General features: G+C 38.3%; 1 protein-coding gene across 2 annotated transcripts in view; it reads right to left on the bottom strand.

Annotated features, from left to right (window-relative positions):
- The window catches only part of SEC14L1 (SEC14 like lipid binding 1), a 175,317-nt gene extending 157,127 nt beyond the window's left edge, over positions 1-18,190 (bottom strand). Inside the window, exon 1 of one of the 2 annotated variants that reach the window (XM_053709617.1) lies at positions 18,090-18,190. The gene's annotated coding sequence lies outside the window, so the exon portion shown is untranslated. The remainder of the gene's footprint in view (positions 1-18,089) is intronic. The other variant, XM_053709624.1, reaches the window with a different exon arrangement.
- Positions 18,191-18,692: the final 502 nt, after the last annotated feature.

The following is an 18,692-nucleotide window of genomic DNA, read 5'->3' as shown; positions in this document are numbered from 1 at the left end:
CCATTACCTAGGGATTTAAACCCCAGTTTGCATGTGTGAGTGACAAATTCAAAACATCTAACAAAGATTTTGCTGTAGAATTTAATTTTTTGTTTTATAAATTGACATAACCAAACAATAAAGAACTATTTTCCTATAAAGCATAATTTAAGGTGATTTCCCTATTTAGGTATGTTGTTAGACCCCAATCTATCTTTTGGACTCCACATAGAAAAACTTGCCTCTAAACTGTATCCAAAACTAGGTGCCCTGTACAGAAACAAATCTTGCCTCAGCCCTACAGTAAAGGAAAAGATTGTACAGCAAATGCTGATGCCTATCTTGGATTATGGGGACATAGTATATGCACCTGCTCCGCAAACTCACCTTAATAAACTAAATACGTTATATAACTCGTTCTGCCGCTTTGTGCTACAATGTAACTACAGGACCCACCATTGTGACATGCTAAAAGAACTAAACTGGCTGTCGCTGGAATCCAGACGCACCCTCCATCTTTCTTGCCTTGTCTTTAAGAGCCTTTCTGTGAAGCTCCCACCCTACCTGAGCAGAATGCTCTCCCCTGATATTCCCACCTCCTATAACCTCCGATCCAATAACAGCACATTATTTAGCTTGCCTCAATACAAAAAGAAAGCAGCTCGATCCTCCTTTTCCTACAGAGCGCCACAATTATGGAATGACCTCCCTCACACTTTAAAAACTTCCCCAAGCCTAAAATCCTTTAAGAGATCCCTCTATACATATCTCAAAACAGAATGCTCCTGTCATGGTTGATTAAATATTTCGTACCTGCTCTGTTAAATGTTTGCATATATTGTGTATTATTATTATTGTTTTTGTATTTTATTGTACCCTATTGTATCAATGCAATGTTTTGTGAACCCAGGACATACTTGAAAACGAGAGAAATCTCAATGTATCCTTCCTGGTAAAATATTTTATAAATAAATAAATATTTAAGGGGTGCCCAATAGGTAGATTGGGATCTACCAGTAGATAATGAAGACGCTGCTGGTAGATCACGGCCGATGTGATCAAGGTATGCAATCTCAATACTGGGGCATGAGCAGAGTATGGTTGCTAGGGACAACACTTTATTTACCGCAGTGTGTGATGGGGCAGGTCATTAAACAAACAGTCTGATGGTCGGACACTAAAAGTGCTACAGGATTGGATGTTCAGGGACATCGATTTCAACCAATCAATGTAGATGGATTTTTAAACTACAACACAATTGGCCTATCAAAAGCATGGTTGAGTGGGTACTCTCCCAATGGATATGGCGCTATAGTATAGTAAGGAGGGTAAGCGTCAATAGATAGAAAAAGTAAAGGTGGAGGCTGCTATGCTAAAAAAACAAGTCTGATTGACGTCTGACCCGGTAAGAAATGGTCTGCATGGCGCGCTATTGATATTTGTGTAAGCCTCACTGGGTCATATCAGACCAAGCCCGCTGCGCAAAGTTAAGGGGGTCAGTGGCAGTAATTTGAATGCAGTGTTTTGTAACATGGCACAAGGGGTTGCGCCTGTTAACCTGAATTAGTCAATGTTACTTTTGTCGTCTTTTAATCTGTTGTATCTTTATGCTTTTGCACATCATGCAACCTTAAAGGCATATGAAACATTTTATTTTTTTCAATATTCAGATATAGAACATGCAATTTTAAACAACTTTCTAATTTACTCCTATTATCAATTTTTCTTCATTCTCTTGGTATCTATTTGAAAAAGCAGGAATGTAAGCTTAGGAGCTGGCCCATTTTTCGTTGAGCTGGTCATTTAAAAAGTAGATCCCAAAACTACAAAGTGTGGGCACTCGAGCCCTATTTAATCTAAATCACAAAATTCATAACAAATATTACAAGAGTTTAAAAAAAATGATACTGTATGCAAAATGAATGTCATGAGCTGACTACACAAGGGCTCAACAATGAAACAGGTTGACTAGTGACTTTCAAAAGGCCTTAGCCTCAATGACCTTGCTAAATTAGCAGCATTCTATAGTTCTGGCTGTGACCCCAGAAAAATAGCTTCTGCTGGTTTTCATGATTACATATCCCAAAAACGCCAGGAAAAAAAATGTATTATTTTTATATCAGACGCCCGAATTCACTTGCCACAGACTAGAAGATTAAACTCAAGAGGATGTTCAGAGTATGTTAGACATAAGGCAACTGAAACTTTCCTTTCTCTGCCAATGAGGGGCAGTTAGAAAAGTTATGCAACTGTGTTGAAAATAAGTGTTACAAATAGTCTGCATTTTTAAAAAGGGACAACAACAAACCCAATGTTTTTCTTTCATGATGAGTCAGACAGAACATGCCATTTTAAACAACTTCATTTATTTTTATAAGGAAAGTTTATTTTCTTTTTTTTTTTTTTAAAGCAGAGATGTAAGCTCAGGAGTGTGCATGTGTCTGGAGAACTACATGATATACCGACCTAGGTATCTCTTCAACAAAGAACAGCATGGGAACAAAGCAAATTTGATAATATAAGTAAATTGGAATCAGTTTAAAAAAATGTACGCTCAGTCTGAATCACAAAATAAATCTGTTGGGTTTCATATCCTTTTAATAGTAATTGGAAAACCCATAATGTTCAGAGTTAAAGGGATAGGAAAGTCAAAATTAAACTGGCATGATTCAGATAGAGCATGTACTTTTAAATTCACTTCTATTGTTAAAAAATGAATACGCGGGGGCGTGTCCTAGCAACGGCTCAGAGCAGTCGTATATCTCTGGAGCTCCGGGCGAAAATTTGATAATCCGCCGATTGTCAATACTACCCTACAGCTTTTATTAAGAGTGCAACTGCCTTTGTACTCTATCACATCACCAACAAAGAAAATTGAAAAAAAATGCTGTATTTGTGAACCTGGAGACGGAGTTGGACATTAGGGGCCTGTAGCGGCGGCAATTCCACAGGCGGCGTTCCCCCCCCGGATCCCCGGGGTGTTTGCCTTTATTGGTCACACCAGCCAGAGACAGCTGTACAGATACACTACCGCTGCTTAGCGGAACGGAAAATTGTGAAGGAAGAGTAAGATACTAATCTTTATATTGCCGACTATCACAAACCCAAGATGGCCGCTGGAGGAGAGGGCGACTTCTTTGTGCACTTAGACAGCATCTTCGAAAGGCTTGAGAAGCACCTAATGGACATGTGGGAGAGAGCTCCTTGGGATTTTTTCCAGAATCCACATTTCAACATACCCTTGGCAGTGAGCATTAAAGAAACCCCACTAACAATCTGTGAGCAAGAAGGGATCACGGTCACGGGCGCCCCCGTGGTCCCCCAGAACCAAAAGAATCTCACATGCTCAACGAACAAGCCATCCTCTCAGCAACTTCTGAGTAACGTACCTATAGTTCAGAGGTGCATAGACAGACCCTCGCTCCCCATGCCGCTAAAGGATGACGGTTCTAGAGAGGATCACAGCATTGAATATGCACCCAGACATCTAAGCAAAACCACACCAGGTATCTACGCCGCCATTATACCATCCTCAGAATGTGTCACAATGGCCTATGGATTTCTTTTGGCAGGCATAGGAAAAGAGCACATAGGGTACTCCCGGGGAGCTGGGGAGGATCCTCGGGATGCCGCAAATAACATTACCTTTTGCAGAGCTACTGCAGATACTGCACAATCTAAACGGAGCCATCCCATTCCAACACATTTGGATATAGCTCACTACCCAATTCATTGGAGCTGTGACATGCAGGTGACTTACTACCCTAAAATACCAGGGATAAATCAGCAAAGCAAACAATAAAGAGATAAATGCATCCAGCTTATCACGAACACCTCAACTCACCTGCTTGAACTTTATCAACTAGATAACCAGAGGCTTACAAAATAATAAGGAAATAAACATATCTAGCTTAATGAGCACTCCTCTCCCCACTTAAATGGATTGTATTAATCTGATAACCAGAGGTTGGTAGGATATAGCACTGTAATATTTATGCTGTGTGCCTTTTCCATCAGGTTGTATCTGTATGACTCGGGGCGTTGCTTGACGGGGTTTGGGGGGGCCTTAGAGAGTTGCCTTATTGTCTGCAGAATAGCATGGTAATTGTTAAACAGAATCATATTGAGTACAACTGGGACATTCTGTGGTTTCCCCCCCCTGGGTCTTACGGCCGGGACTCAGGGCGGGACATAGACAAGAGTATTACATGATCGCCAAAACATACTTCAGGCACAACGTGGAGATTACAAAAGACTGCCACCTTATATAAGCGCTAAAACAAGGTTAATGATTTTGTAGAGTATAATATTAAAGGGGGAGAGGATTGAACATTTAGGGGTGCTCCTTCATGATACTACAGCATGGATGTAAATGTATATAAAGAGATCCTCTCCTATATCCGTTACTAGTGACTGAACTCTTCTTTGCAGCAACAAATTTGTCTGTATAGCTGTGAAAGCTTATTGTTCATGGTGTGTCCAGTTCAGGCGTTTGCAGCATTTTGATTGTGATAATCTTGTTATTCATATAAGGCTTTCTCACAGCTGCATTCTCTCTTTTTGTGTTTGTTTGTTTTTTCTTTCTACTTCTTGTGTTTTGGATTGACCCCTAGCATAAACTTAATATGTATGTCAAGGTCCAAAAGAGGCCTGTATTAATTTAGAAGGGGAAGATGTTATAATCCCTAATGTTCTTAAAATCCATTATGGATTCAAGATGTGTTTGCAATATACTTAAGAGGGATAAAAAAAAGAGGACACTTTGTTATTTAATGCATATAGGTTCATTATACAGCACTTGTATTTTCACTAAATGTATATCTTTATGCATGCTTGCATTTTGTATGTTGCAGATCCTTAATAAAAATTTAAAAAAAAAAAAAAAAAAAAAAAATGAATACGCACATATCATACACTAGTCGGAGCTCCTGCTAATTGGTGCCTGCACACATTTGTCTCTTGTGATTGGCTAACTAGATATTTTCAGCTTCCTGTCCTGCAATACTGTCCCTTCAGCAATGGATAAAAAGAGAATGAAGAAAATTTGATGATAGAATTAAAAATTGGAAAGTTGTTTTAAACTGTATGTTCTATCTGAATCATAAAAGAAAATTTTGGGATTTACTATCCCTTTAAGTTACAGTAGAAGGGGACAAAACAAATAAAGAACGTATATTGAAAACTCGTTTTACTACATACAAACAAACATCTATAATTTTCTAGTGCCCCTTTAACTGTATTATTATTACCAGGTATTTGTAGAGCGCCAACAAATTCTGCAGCACTCTACAAAAATACAAAACTTTGCTAACAAAATGAGCATTTAAAAATGGTTTATTTTGTATACAGTGCCCAACAACATATGCTCTTCCTTACGGCTCCCCTCTTAGGTTCAAGCGATCACCTAGCTTACCCCCAGGGAGAAGAAGGAAGTATTTAATGAACCTCCATCCTCCCAAACTGTACCATCTAGAGCAGGGGTATCAAGCTCAACATATCTGGGGGTCACTGGCCAAATTTTCATCTCCCATGTGGGCCACTTGAACTGGGCAAGTACTCCGGAACTAGAGATACTAGGAACTCAAAGTGACATTTATCCAAGAAGTAGTGCATGGTGGGAGTTGTAACCCACAATAGACATACACAGTTGTCTATAATTATCTTGTGAGTGCCAAGTGAAGGGATCATTCTGGAACATTTTCACTATAACCTCTCTGTTTTAGTCTTTTAGTTATAATTGCACATTGTTTCACATAATCCTCATCATTAGAGCAATTCCTCCTAGCCCTAATAAATTCACCTTTAGGAATGCCTCTCAGGACATGTCTTGGATGACATGAATCATATTGTAGTGTAGTGTTACCAGCTGTCGGCTTTCTATAGAGTGTAGTCACTATTGTTTGCTGTTCTACATCAACTTTTAATTTGAGATCCAAAAAGGAGTCTGAACTGTGTTCTCCCACAAATTTTAAGCCACAGTCATTTTGGTTGAGATAATTGCAGAAACCTTCTGCTTGTGTTATCACCATCAAAAATAAAGAGCAGTGTCAGAATAGAGAAACTGTTTCTTTAAGAAAACAGGCTATAAAGCAATGGGCAGTTAGGACCATCTACAAGCAGTGATCAAGTGTGCAACCGCACGAAACATGTCTGCGTGAGGTCCCGATTGCTGACATTGTGTCTGTTTCTTTTATGAAATAATAAAGTGAAGTCTTTTACGATCCGTGGAGTCCATTTTGCGCTTCAAGGCGCTCACTGTCTTTGGATCTTCTATTGTATTTTGGAGCAGTTTACAGATCGTGCTCAGAACGCCAAAGCTGCAGGTCTCCAATCATCGTGACACACCCCCTCTCCTCGCAATGCAGAATTTCAGCTTGCAACAGGTATCGTTTTCTACTTTGCTCATAGTAGATTTGCTGCTATAGGGTCTCATTGTGCGCACACACCTAGCCTTTGTTTGCAATATATATATATATATATATATATATATATATATATATATATATATATATATATATATATATATATATATATATCTCTCAACTAGCTACACCTCTTAAAACCCTAGAAGAAGAAAAAAAAAATCCCAGCCCAATTAATGGTTTACCTCTTAAACAAGGGAGGGTCAGATTGAGCTATCTTGGGGTATACATATGGCCCTGGGGCCCGTACTTTGAGACCAATGATCAAGAGGGAATAATTGAGTCCTGGTTGCAACGGAAGTTACTCTTTTGAAAGAGCATCACTTAATCTTGTTGGGATGGAAGTAATCAGTATAGGGAACCAACTGTTCCACTGAAAACGAAGATTTTATTTCATTAGGGGGGACACTGCCAAGCCCCTTTATCCCCCTCTGCCTTACTTTGAGGGACAAGACCACTCATTTAAAAAGAGGAAAAAAGCCACATTCTTGAGCAAAGGGTCACAAGACCCTCTAATATGCAAGAAAAACACAGAGGGAAATGAAACCCAATTGAGTAAAGTGGGGCTTCTCTTACAATGAGATGTACTATGCCCCTGCTATTAGTAGATTATGGCCCCTTAAATGGGGCTGAACTGCAAATAGTTCTGAAGCAGAGTGGCTAGGGTCCTTTACGGGTGGGTCGGTTACTCTCAAACAGATAACGGCTTTTGTTTTCAGGCAAATGATCCGAATAAAAAAAATTAAAAAAAAAGCATATTAACTTTTAACAGGTTGTTTTTTGTTTTGTTTTTTTTTGGGGGGGGGGGGTTGTTATATTTGATTAGCCCTTCTATGAATGAATATCTTGACTATTTTATGTTCATTTGTTAGTTAAAAGTGGCATTCTTCATTCATTTGGGAACGAAACAAAATAATATTTGGATCATTTGTCCAAAAATTAAACATCTATCTAAATAATTTATACAAAAAAGGTCTATTCTTAGATCTCTTAGGGCAGCTACTGATCACAAGTTCTGACTACTTTGGGGTAGAATTATCATGACGGGAATACCCCTATCGGTTCGCTGATATATGATATGACATGGTATACGACTGGCACCTCTGTGTGCGGCAATACATGCTAAACAGATGATAATATGGTGACACTATCCTAGATTTCAGGGATGCACGGTGGTACTAGAAGTGGACTCTATCTTCTGCTATCTTTCCCTGTCTCTATTTTGTTATCCCCCTCTTTGTCCAGGGAGACCTTGACCTATCACCATTTGACCAAATAATGCAACTAACTACTATTTTGTTCTTAATCTAGCCCTGTGCTTGCAAGAGAGTGCCAGATTTTCTATGCGTTGTGCTAATAATTTTGTTTTCCCTTTGGCACAGTGTTTTTGTTTTATTTATATTCTCTCTCTCATATATATAATAAAATCTCCTATAAGGCCACAAGCTGCTGGCTTCTAGATTTTGAACAAATTTGTCAAGCCCTGCCCTAATAACAGATTAAATATCATCCCTTTATGTTGATTTGTTAGTTGAATAAGCATGTATTTTCAAAGTATAAATATTATGGCAGTTGCCAAACCCGCAAGCTAACCGATACATTGCTACATTACATCAGCAGGTAAATATTGGCACTTGCACAAGCAAATGCAGGTTGTTGTTTTTTCCAACAAGAGAGAGATGGAAAATCCTAGGAGCCAATTCTCCAAAGACATTGCATCTGGTCCCTAAAAGGGTTGTGAATAGTAGAACCATGCATTCGTTTACATGATAGTTTTCTACATATATTAGTTGCCAGCTCTGCCAGGGACCCTTCATATGAAAGTAGCTGACATTTCTGCCGTATTGGCACCAACACAAACCCTTTGACAAATGTATGTGACACTTAAACCTAGACTAGAATTATTATTATTATTTTTTTTGAAATATACTATATACATGAAATAATCCAAAATGTTAGGAATCAACAGTAACAATGTATTAGCCAGTCCCTGGTCTTATTAAACATTCACTGAATGCATACAGAGCTCATTCTAATCTAAATGATGTGCTATATGCACAGCTTTTTATATAAAACACAAACTACACATAAAATAATTATATTATTAAAGCTAAATATAAAAAGTCAGGCAGAAGCCCAGTCATAGAATGTGTCTGATAGAGGCTTGCCTGCAGCCTATAAACTACCCTGCACCGCCAGAGGGGGACTGCCCTGCAGCCTATAAGCTGGCCTGCACCGCCAGAGGGGGACTGCCCTGCAGCCTATAAGCTGGCCTGCACCGCCAGAGGGGGACTGCCCTGCAGCCTATAAGCTGGCCTGCACCGCCAGAGGGGGACTGCCCTGCAGCCTATAAGCTGGCCTGCACCGCCAGAGGGGGAATGCCCTGCAGCCTATAAGCAGGCCTGCACAGCCAGAGAGGGACTGCCCTGCAGCCTATAGGCAGGCCTGCACAGCCAGAGAGGGACTGTCCTGCAGCCTATAAGCTACCCTGCACAGCCAGAGAGGGACTGTCCTGCAGCCTATAAGCTACCCTGCACAGCCAGAGAGGGACTGCCCTGCAGCCTATAAGCTACCCTGCACAGCCAGAGAGGGACTACCCTGCAGCCTATAAGCTACCGTGCACAGCCAGAGAGGGACTACCCTGCAGCCTATAAGCTACCCTGCACAGCCAGAGAGGGACTGCCCTGCAGCCTATAAGCTACCCTGCACAGCCAGAGAGATAGACTGTTCTGCAGTCTATAATCAAATATATTATCAAATGTACTTTGTTCACATGATATTCTTTGTTGAAGAGATAACTAGCTAGGTGTTTGGAGCAATACATGGCAGGAAATAGTGCTGCCATCTAGTGCTCTTGCAAACAGAAAACATTCTTGCAAAACTGCTGCCATATAGTGATCTAGACATTGGCATGCTCCTGAGCTTAAATCCTTGCTATTCAACAAAAAGATAACAAGAACACAATAGAAGTAAATTGGAAAGTTGTTTAAAATTGCTCTATGTGAATCATGAAAGACAATGTAGGGTTTTATGCCTTTTAACATACAGGGAGTGCAGAATTATTAGGCAAGTTGTATTTTTGAGGATTAATTTTATTATTGAACAACAACCATGTTCTCAATGAACCCAAAAAACTCATTAATATCAAAGCTGAATAGTTTTGGAAGTAGTTTTTAGTTTGTTTTTAGTTATAGCTATTTTAGGGGGATATCGGTGTGTGCAGGTGACTATTACTGTGCATAATTATTAGGCAACTTAACAAAAAACAAATATATACCCATTTCAATTGTTTATTTTTACCAGTGAAACCAATATAACATCTCAACATTCACAAATATACATTTCTGACATTCAAAAACAAAACAAAAACAAATCAGTGACCAATATAGCTACCTTTCTTTGCAAGGACACTCAAAAGCCTGCCATCCATGGATTCTGTCAGTGTTTTGATCTGTTCACCATCAACATTGCGTGCAGCAGCAACCACAGCCTCCCAGACACTGTTCAGAGAGGTGTACTGTTTTCCCTCCTTGTAAATCTCACATTTGATGATGGACCACAGGTTCTCAATGGGGTTCAGATCAGGTGAACAAGGAGGCCATGTCATTAGATTTTCTTCTTTTATACCCTCTCTTGCCAGCCACGCTGTGGAGTACTTGGACGCGTGTGATGGAGCATTGTCCTGCATGAAAATCATGTTTTTCTTGAAGGATGCAGACTTCTTCCTGTACCACTGCTTGAAGAAGGTGTCTTCCAAAAACTGGCAGTAGGACTGGGAGTTGAGCTTGACTCCATCCTCAACCCGAAAAGGCCCCACAAGCTCATCTTTGATGATACCAGCCCAAACCAGTACTCTACCTCCACCTTGCTGGCGTCTGAGTCGGACTGGAGCTCTCTGCCCTTTACCAATCCAGCCACGGGCCCATCCATCTGGCCCATCAAGACTCACTCTCATTTCATCAGTCCATAAAACCTTAGAAAAATCAGTCTTGAGGTATTTCTTGGCCCAGTCTTGACGTTTCAGTTTGTGTGTCTTGTTCAGTGGTGGTCGTCTTTCAGCCTTTCTTACCTTGGCCATGTCTCTGAGTATTGCACACCTTGTGCTTTTGGGCACTCCAGTGATGTTGCAGCTCTGAAATATGGCCAAACTGGTGGCAAGTGGCATCTTGGCAGCTGCACGCTTGACTTTTCTCAGTTCATGGGCAGTTATTTTGCGCCTTGGTTTTTCCACACGCTTCTTGCGACCCTGTTGACTATTTTGAATGAAACGCTTGATTGTTCGATGATCACGCTTCAGAAGCTTTGCAATTTTAAGAGTGCTGCATCCCTCTGCAAGATATCTCACTATTTTTGACTTTTCTGAGCCTGTCAAGTCCTTCTTTTGACCCATTTTGCCAAAGGAAAGGAAGTTGCCTAATAATTATGCACACCTGATATAGGGTGTTGATGTCATTAGACCACACCCCTTCTCATTACAGAGATGCACATCACCTAATATGCTTAATTGGTAGTAGGCTTTCGAGCCTATACAGCTTGGAGTAAGACAACATGCATAAAGAGGATGATGTGGTCAAAATACTCATTTGCCTAATAATTCTGCACTCCCTGTAGAGGTTAAAGGTGCAGTGCAGCACTCTTTCTGACTTACAAACCCCACCCCCACTGGAGTGACGCTGTCTGTCTGTTACTACTGCACACACCCTGTAAATACACACAGCACACTACAGAACACACACTACTGTGTGTATAATACATCATATATACAGCCTTTAATCACATGCCCATTGTATACAGATACAACCCCTCTCACATACTAATTGTATACCTCCCCCTGCTCCTTTTATATACAGTAAACCTGCTGTACGTAATGTAGACCCCGGTATACACACACACACACACAAATACACACACACACAAAAATATATACACACACACAAATACACACACACGCTCTATCACTGGTAACAGGTTACATACGATATAGTCTCACTGAATTTCATACACAAAGCTCCCACGCTGCACAATCACTGTATATACACAGATCTCTACATATTCATTGTGTATAAACATAATTATCTGTACAATACTCATTGTATATACACTCACTACATAAACTGTATATAAACTGAGCTCCAACGTAGTTAAAGGGACAGTCTACACCAGAATTTTTATTGTTTTAAAAGATAGATAATCCCTTTATTACCCATTTCCCAGTTTTGCATAACTAACACATTTATAAAAATATACTTTTAACCTCTGTGATTATCTTGTATCTAAGCCTCTGTAAACTGCCCCTTTTTTCAGTTCTATTGACAGACTTGAAGTCTAGCCAATCACTGCCTGCTCCCAGATAACTTCTCGTGCATGAGCACAGTGTTAGCTATATGAAATACGTGAACTAACACCCTCTAGTTGTGAAAAACTGTTAAAATGCAATCTGAAAGAGGTGGGCTTCAAGGTCTAAGAAATTAGCATATGAACCTCCTAGGTTAAGCTTTCAACGAAGAATATCAAGAGAACAAAGCAAAATTGGTGATAAAAGTAAATTGGAAAATTGTTTAAAATTACATTCTCTATCTGAATCCTGAAAGTTTATTTTGGCCTAGACTGTCCCTTTAACTGTATATACATATAATGTTCAAACTATTTACTGTATACACATAATCCACATATAAAATACACAGATTGTATGTACACAACGCCTATATAAAATACTCACTGTATACAAACATAATTCCTACATAACACACTGCATATACCCAGATCCCCCATTTAACACACAGCCAATACATACACATAGCCCCACATGACACACCCAGAGGCAGAACTTTTTTCACTTTCTGCAGTAACTTTGTTTTAGTGAAAATGTTTCTGCAGATTTTAAATAAGGCAATTACACTAAAGTACCAGTTCAATTACTTTATGTTAGTTAACTGGAGAATAGAACAATTTTTAAAGTTTTATAATATAGTGCAGAAAATTGCATTGTAAATTAGCTGCAAAAAAAAATGTACTTTAATAAATTTGTTTCCTTTTCTCTTGGTCTAGCATAAAAATGTAGTAATAAAAAGGTGCATTGCTCACAAGAATGTCTTAAATTCACAAATCACAGTTTTGCAAAGTGGGTTTGAAAAAAATCCCTGGGAGCCAGTCAACAATCAATGCACTGCTGCTTTGCAGCGCTACTCCATATTTGACTGTTCATTTAAAACAGCACTTTGCTCTGGATGCACTGTGCTGAGGAAACTGTACTCTGTTTGAAGAGAACAGTCTAATGTAGAGCAGCATTGCAGAGTTAAATTGCTATCAATTTTTGCATGCGTTCCATTCTTTCCGCAGACATGCTGCTTTTATGCGATGTTATATTTCAGATCACAGCATGTTCTGCCTTGGGGCTGACACACAGAAAACTAACCCAGAACATTCATGTATATAAATACATACAGTGAACTCTCTATATACATAGAGCTCAATTTATCAATCCATGGCAGACAGGGGCGGACATATTCGCTCCTGTCCGCCTGATTTCTCCTCTGGTGGGCAGCAATCCGCTGCATGCATTAAACATTGCACACGGGCACTCCTTTGGACTCTCGTGCAACCCTGCCCCCGCACAGCCAATAACGAACGGGCAGGAGCTGTCAATCTCCCTAATTGGTGTAGAACAGGGAAGGGAAGAGGTGGTCTGATGACTGCTGCTCGATAAATCTTGACTGCAGGTTCACTTGTGCAGTGGAGAAAGAGGGGCTTTTTAAACTCACTTATGGTATAGACACTGTGCCTTGATCTAATCTACTCACTGTAAACCCAAATAAACCCTGATCATACACAACTTTTATGTAAAACACTCAGTGTATTACACACAACTTTTATGTAAAACACTCAGAAATTGTCACTCTAACCCACATACATTTGTTTGTTTATTTAAAACATGTTCACTGTATATACACATAATCCCTATGTATTACTCTGCGCGCGCGCGCGCGCGCGCGTGTGTGTGTATTTCATACACCTCTCTAAATTACAAACTGACAATCTAACCCCCATACATTCACTGTACCCACATAAGCCCTATTTAATATGCACAGTGTGTGTATTACACAAACTGACAATCTAACCCACTCACTGTAAACCCAAATACAACATTATATGCCTCCTGACCTCTTATGTATTACACTGTGTGTGTGTTACATAAACCTCTCTATATTACAAACTGACAATCTAACCCACATACACCCTTATATAAAACATGTTCACTGTATATACACATAATCCCTATGTATTACACTCAGTGTTTGTGTATATTACATCATCCCTCTATATTACACAAACTGACCTCACTGTAAACCCCAAAACACCATTATATTCCTGCTGACCCATTGTGTAATACACTCAGTGTGTGTTACATAAACCTCTCTATATTACACTCACTGTATATACAAATACACCATTATATTCCTGCTGACCCCTTATGTATTACACTCAGTGTTACATAAACCTCTCTAGATTACACTCACTGTATATACAAATAAACCATTATATTCCTGCTGACCCCTTGTGTATTACACTGTGTGTTACATAAACCTCTCTATATTACACTCACTGTAAATACAAATACACAATTACACTCAGTGTGTTACATAAACCTCTCTGTATTACACTCCCTGTGAATACAAATACACAATTACACTCAGTGTGTGTTACATAAACCTCTCTGTATTACACTCCCTGTAAATACAAATACACAATTACACTCAGTGTGTTACATAAACCTCTCTGTATTACACTCACTGTGAATACAAATACACAATTACACTCAGTGTGTGTTACATAAACCTCTCTGTATTACACTCACTGTAAATACAAATACACAATTACACTCAGTGTGTTACATAAACCTCTCTGTATTACACTCACTGTAAATACAAATACACAATTACACTCAGTGTGTTACATAAACCTCTCTATATTACACTCACTGTAAATACAAATACACAATTACACTCAGTGTGTTACATAAACCTCTCTATATTACACTCACTGTAAATACAAATACACAATTACACTCAGTGTGTTACATAAACCTCTCTATATTACACTCACTGTAAATACAAATACACAATTACACTCAGTGTGTTACATAAACCTCTCTGTATTACACTCCCTGTGAATACAAATACACAATTACACTCAGTGTGTTACATAAACCTCTCTATATTACACTCACTGTAAATACAAATACACAATTACACTCAGTGTGTTACATAAACCTCTCTATATTACACTCACTGTAAATACAAATACACAATTACACTCAGTGTGTTACATAAACCTCTCTGTATTACACTCACTGTAAATACAAATAAACCATTATATTCCTGCTGACCCCTTGTGTATTACACTGTGTGTTACATAAACCTCTCTATATTACACTCACTGTAAATACAAATACACAATTACACTCAGTGTGTTACATAAACCTCTCTGTATTACACTCACTGTAAATACAAATACACAATTACACTCAGTGTGTTACATAGACCTCTCTGTATTACACTCACTGTGAATACAAATACACAATTACACTCAGTGTGTTACATAAACCTCTCTGTATTACACTCACTGTAAATACAAATACACAATTACACTCAGTGTGTGTTACATAAACCTCTCTGTATTACACTCACTGTAAATACAAATACACAATTACACTCAGTGTGTTACATAAACCTCTCTGTATTACACTCACTGTAAATACAAATACACAATTACACTCAGTGTGTTACATAAACCTCTCTGTATTACACTCACTGTAAATACAAATACACAATTACACTCAGTGTGTTACATAAACCTCTCTATATTACACTCACTGTAAATACAAATACACAATTACACTCAGTGTGTTACATAAACCTCTCTATATTACACTCACTGTAAATACAAATACACAATTACACTGTGTGTTACATAAACCTCTCTATATTACACTCACTGTAAATACAAATACACAATTACACTCAGTGTGTTACATAAACCTCTCTGTATTACACTCACTGTAAATACAAATACACAATTACACTCAGTGTGTTACATAAACCTCTCTGTATTACACTCACTGTAAATACAAAATTACACTCAGTGTGTTACATAAACCTCTCTATATTACACTCACTGTAAATACAAATACACAATTACACTCAGTGTGTTACATAAACCTCTCTATATTACACTCACTGTAAATACAAATACACAATTACACTCAGTGTGTTACATAAACCTCTCTATATTACACTCACTGTAAATACAAATACACAATTACACTCAGTGTGTTACATAAACCTCTCTATATTACACTCACTGTAAATACAAATACACAATTACACTCAGTGTGTTACATAAACCTCTCTGTATTACACTCACTGTAAATACAAATACACAATTACACTCAGTGTGTTACATAAACCTCTCTGTATTACACTCCCTGTAAATACAAATACACAATTACACTGTGTGTTACATAAACCTCTCTATATTACACTCACTGTAAATACAAATACACAATTACACTCAGTGTGTTACATAAACCTCTCTATATTACACTCACTGTAAATACAAATACACAATTACACTCAGTGTGTTACATAAACCTCTCTATATTACACTCACTGTAAATACAAATACACAATTACACTCAGTGTGTTACATAAACCTCTCTATATTACACTCACTGTAAATACAAATACACAATTACACTGTGTGTTACATAAACCTCTCTATATTACACTCACTGTAAATACAAATACACAATTACACTCAGTGTGTTACATAAACCTCTCTGTATTACACTCCCTGTAAATACAAATACACAATTACACTCAGTGTGTTACATAAACCTCTCTGTATTACACTCCCTGTAAATACAAATACACAATTACACTCAGTGTGTTACATAAACCTCTCTATATTACACTCACTGTAAATACAAATACACAATTACACTCAGTGTGTTACATAAACCTCTCTATATTACACTCACTGTAAATACAAATACACAATTACACTCAGTGTGTTACATAAACCTCTCTATATTACACTCACTGTAAATACAAATACACAATTACACTCAGTGTGTTACATAAACCTCTCTGTATTACACTCACTGTAAATACAAATACACAATTACACTCAGTGTGTTACATAAACCTCTCTGTATTACACTCCCTGTAAATACAAATACACAATTACACTGTGTGTTACATAAACCTCTCTATATTACACTCACTGTAAATACAAATACACAATTACACTCAGTGTGTTACATAAACCTCTCTATATTACACTCACTGTAAATACAAATACACAATTACACTCAGTGTGTTACATAAACCTCTCTATATTACACTCACTGTAAATACAAATACACAATTACACTCAGTGTGTTACATAAACCTCTCTATATTACACTCACTGTAAATACAAATACACAATTACACTGTGTGTTACATAAACCTCTCTATATTACACTCACTGTAAATACAAATACACAATTACACTCAGTGTGTTACATAAACCTCTCTGTATTACACTCCCTGTAAATACAAATACACAATTACACTGTGTGTTACATAAACCTCTCTATATTACACTCACTGTAAATACAAATACACAATTACACTCAGTGTGTTACATAAACCTCTCTGTATTACACTCACTGTAAATACAAATACACAATTACACTCAGTGTGTTACATAAACCTCTCTGTATTACACTCACTGTAAATACAAATACACAATTACACTCAGTGTGTTACATAAACCTCTCTGTATTACACTCACTGTGAATACAAATACACAATTACACTCAGTGTGTTACATAAACCTCTCTATATTACACTCACTGTAAATACAAATACACAATTACACTGTGTGTTACATAAACCTCTCTATATTACACTCACTGTAAATACAAATACACAATTACACTCAGTGTGTTACATAAACCTCTCTATATTACACTCACTGTAAATACAAATACACAATTACACTCAGTGTGTTACATAAACCTCTCTGTATTACACTCACTGTAAATACAAATACACAATTACACTCAGTGTGTTACATAAACCTCTCTGTATTACACTCCCTGTAAATACAAATACACAATTACACTGTGTGTTACATAAACCTCTCTATATTACACTCACTGTAAATACAAATACACAATTACACTCAGTGTGTTACATAAACCTCTCTGTATTACACTCACTGTAAATACAAATACACAATTACACTCAGTGTGTTACATAAACCTCTCTGTATTACACTCACTGTAAATACAAATACACAATTACACTCAGTGTGTTACATAAACCTCTCTGTATTACACTCACTGTAAATACAAATACACAATTACACTCAGTGTGTTACATAAACCTCTCTGTATTACACTCACTGTAAATACAAATACACAATTACACTCAGTGTGTTACATAAACCTCTCTGTATTACACTCACTGTAAATACAAATAAACCATTATATTCCTGCTGACCCCTTATGTAATACACTCAGTGTGTGTATATAACACACCACTGCCAATCTAACCACCCACTGTACCTATAGTAAACCTGCTGTATGTAATGTAGACCCCGGTATACACAGTACATCACCCAGGGTCCCCATCTCACCTTGCAGCCATCACTGAAGATCCCCTCACTCCCCCGGCCACTATCCGCCGTCACCCAGCTATCTGCCGACACCTCACACTGCGCCGGCGCAGAACTCCAGGTGGGCGGTGATACGCACGTGACGTCAGCAACACATATTTCCACGGCCGTTCACCTACCACCTATAGTAAGCCTATAGTCGCGTCACGTGGTACGGGGAAAAGAAGGGAGGTGCTGTGCTTCACTTCCAGAGACTGGGCGGGAAGAATGCGCAGTTCTGACGTCAGATCGCGACATTAACTATTTGAGGTCTGAGAGCTCCGTTGACGTGAAGACCTCTGTGGTAACCTGCACTAATTTAGTAATAGGGGAAGGCGCTTATATACTTGGAAAATAGTGAAATGTTAATGCTTTAATTAAAATCTACTGTGTATTTAGTTGTATTAAAGGGGCTTATGTGTCATATGTGAAATGCACGGCTGTGTTTGTCACATAATGTTCTAGGCATTGAGTTGCAGAAACTTGCAGTTGCCAAATAAATTGTTACAATGTATCATTACATGCACGTGACCCAGTGACGATACGGCTGTGCTGCTGCAGTACAGTCAGTCAGTCAGTGACATC

Source organism: Bombina bombina, chromosome 1 (genome assembly GCF_027579735.1).
Source record: "Bombina bombina isolate aBomBom1 chromosome 1, aBomBom1.pri, whole genome shotgun sequence".
Classification (NCBI taxonomy): Eukaryota; Metazoa; Chordata; class Amphibia; order Anura; family Bombinatoridae; genus Bombina; species Bombina bombina.
This window is presented reverse-complemented; position numbering and strand designations above follow the sequence as displayed.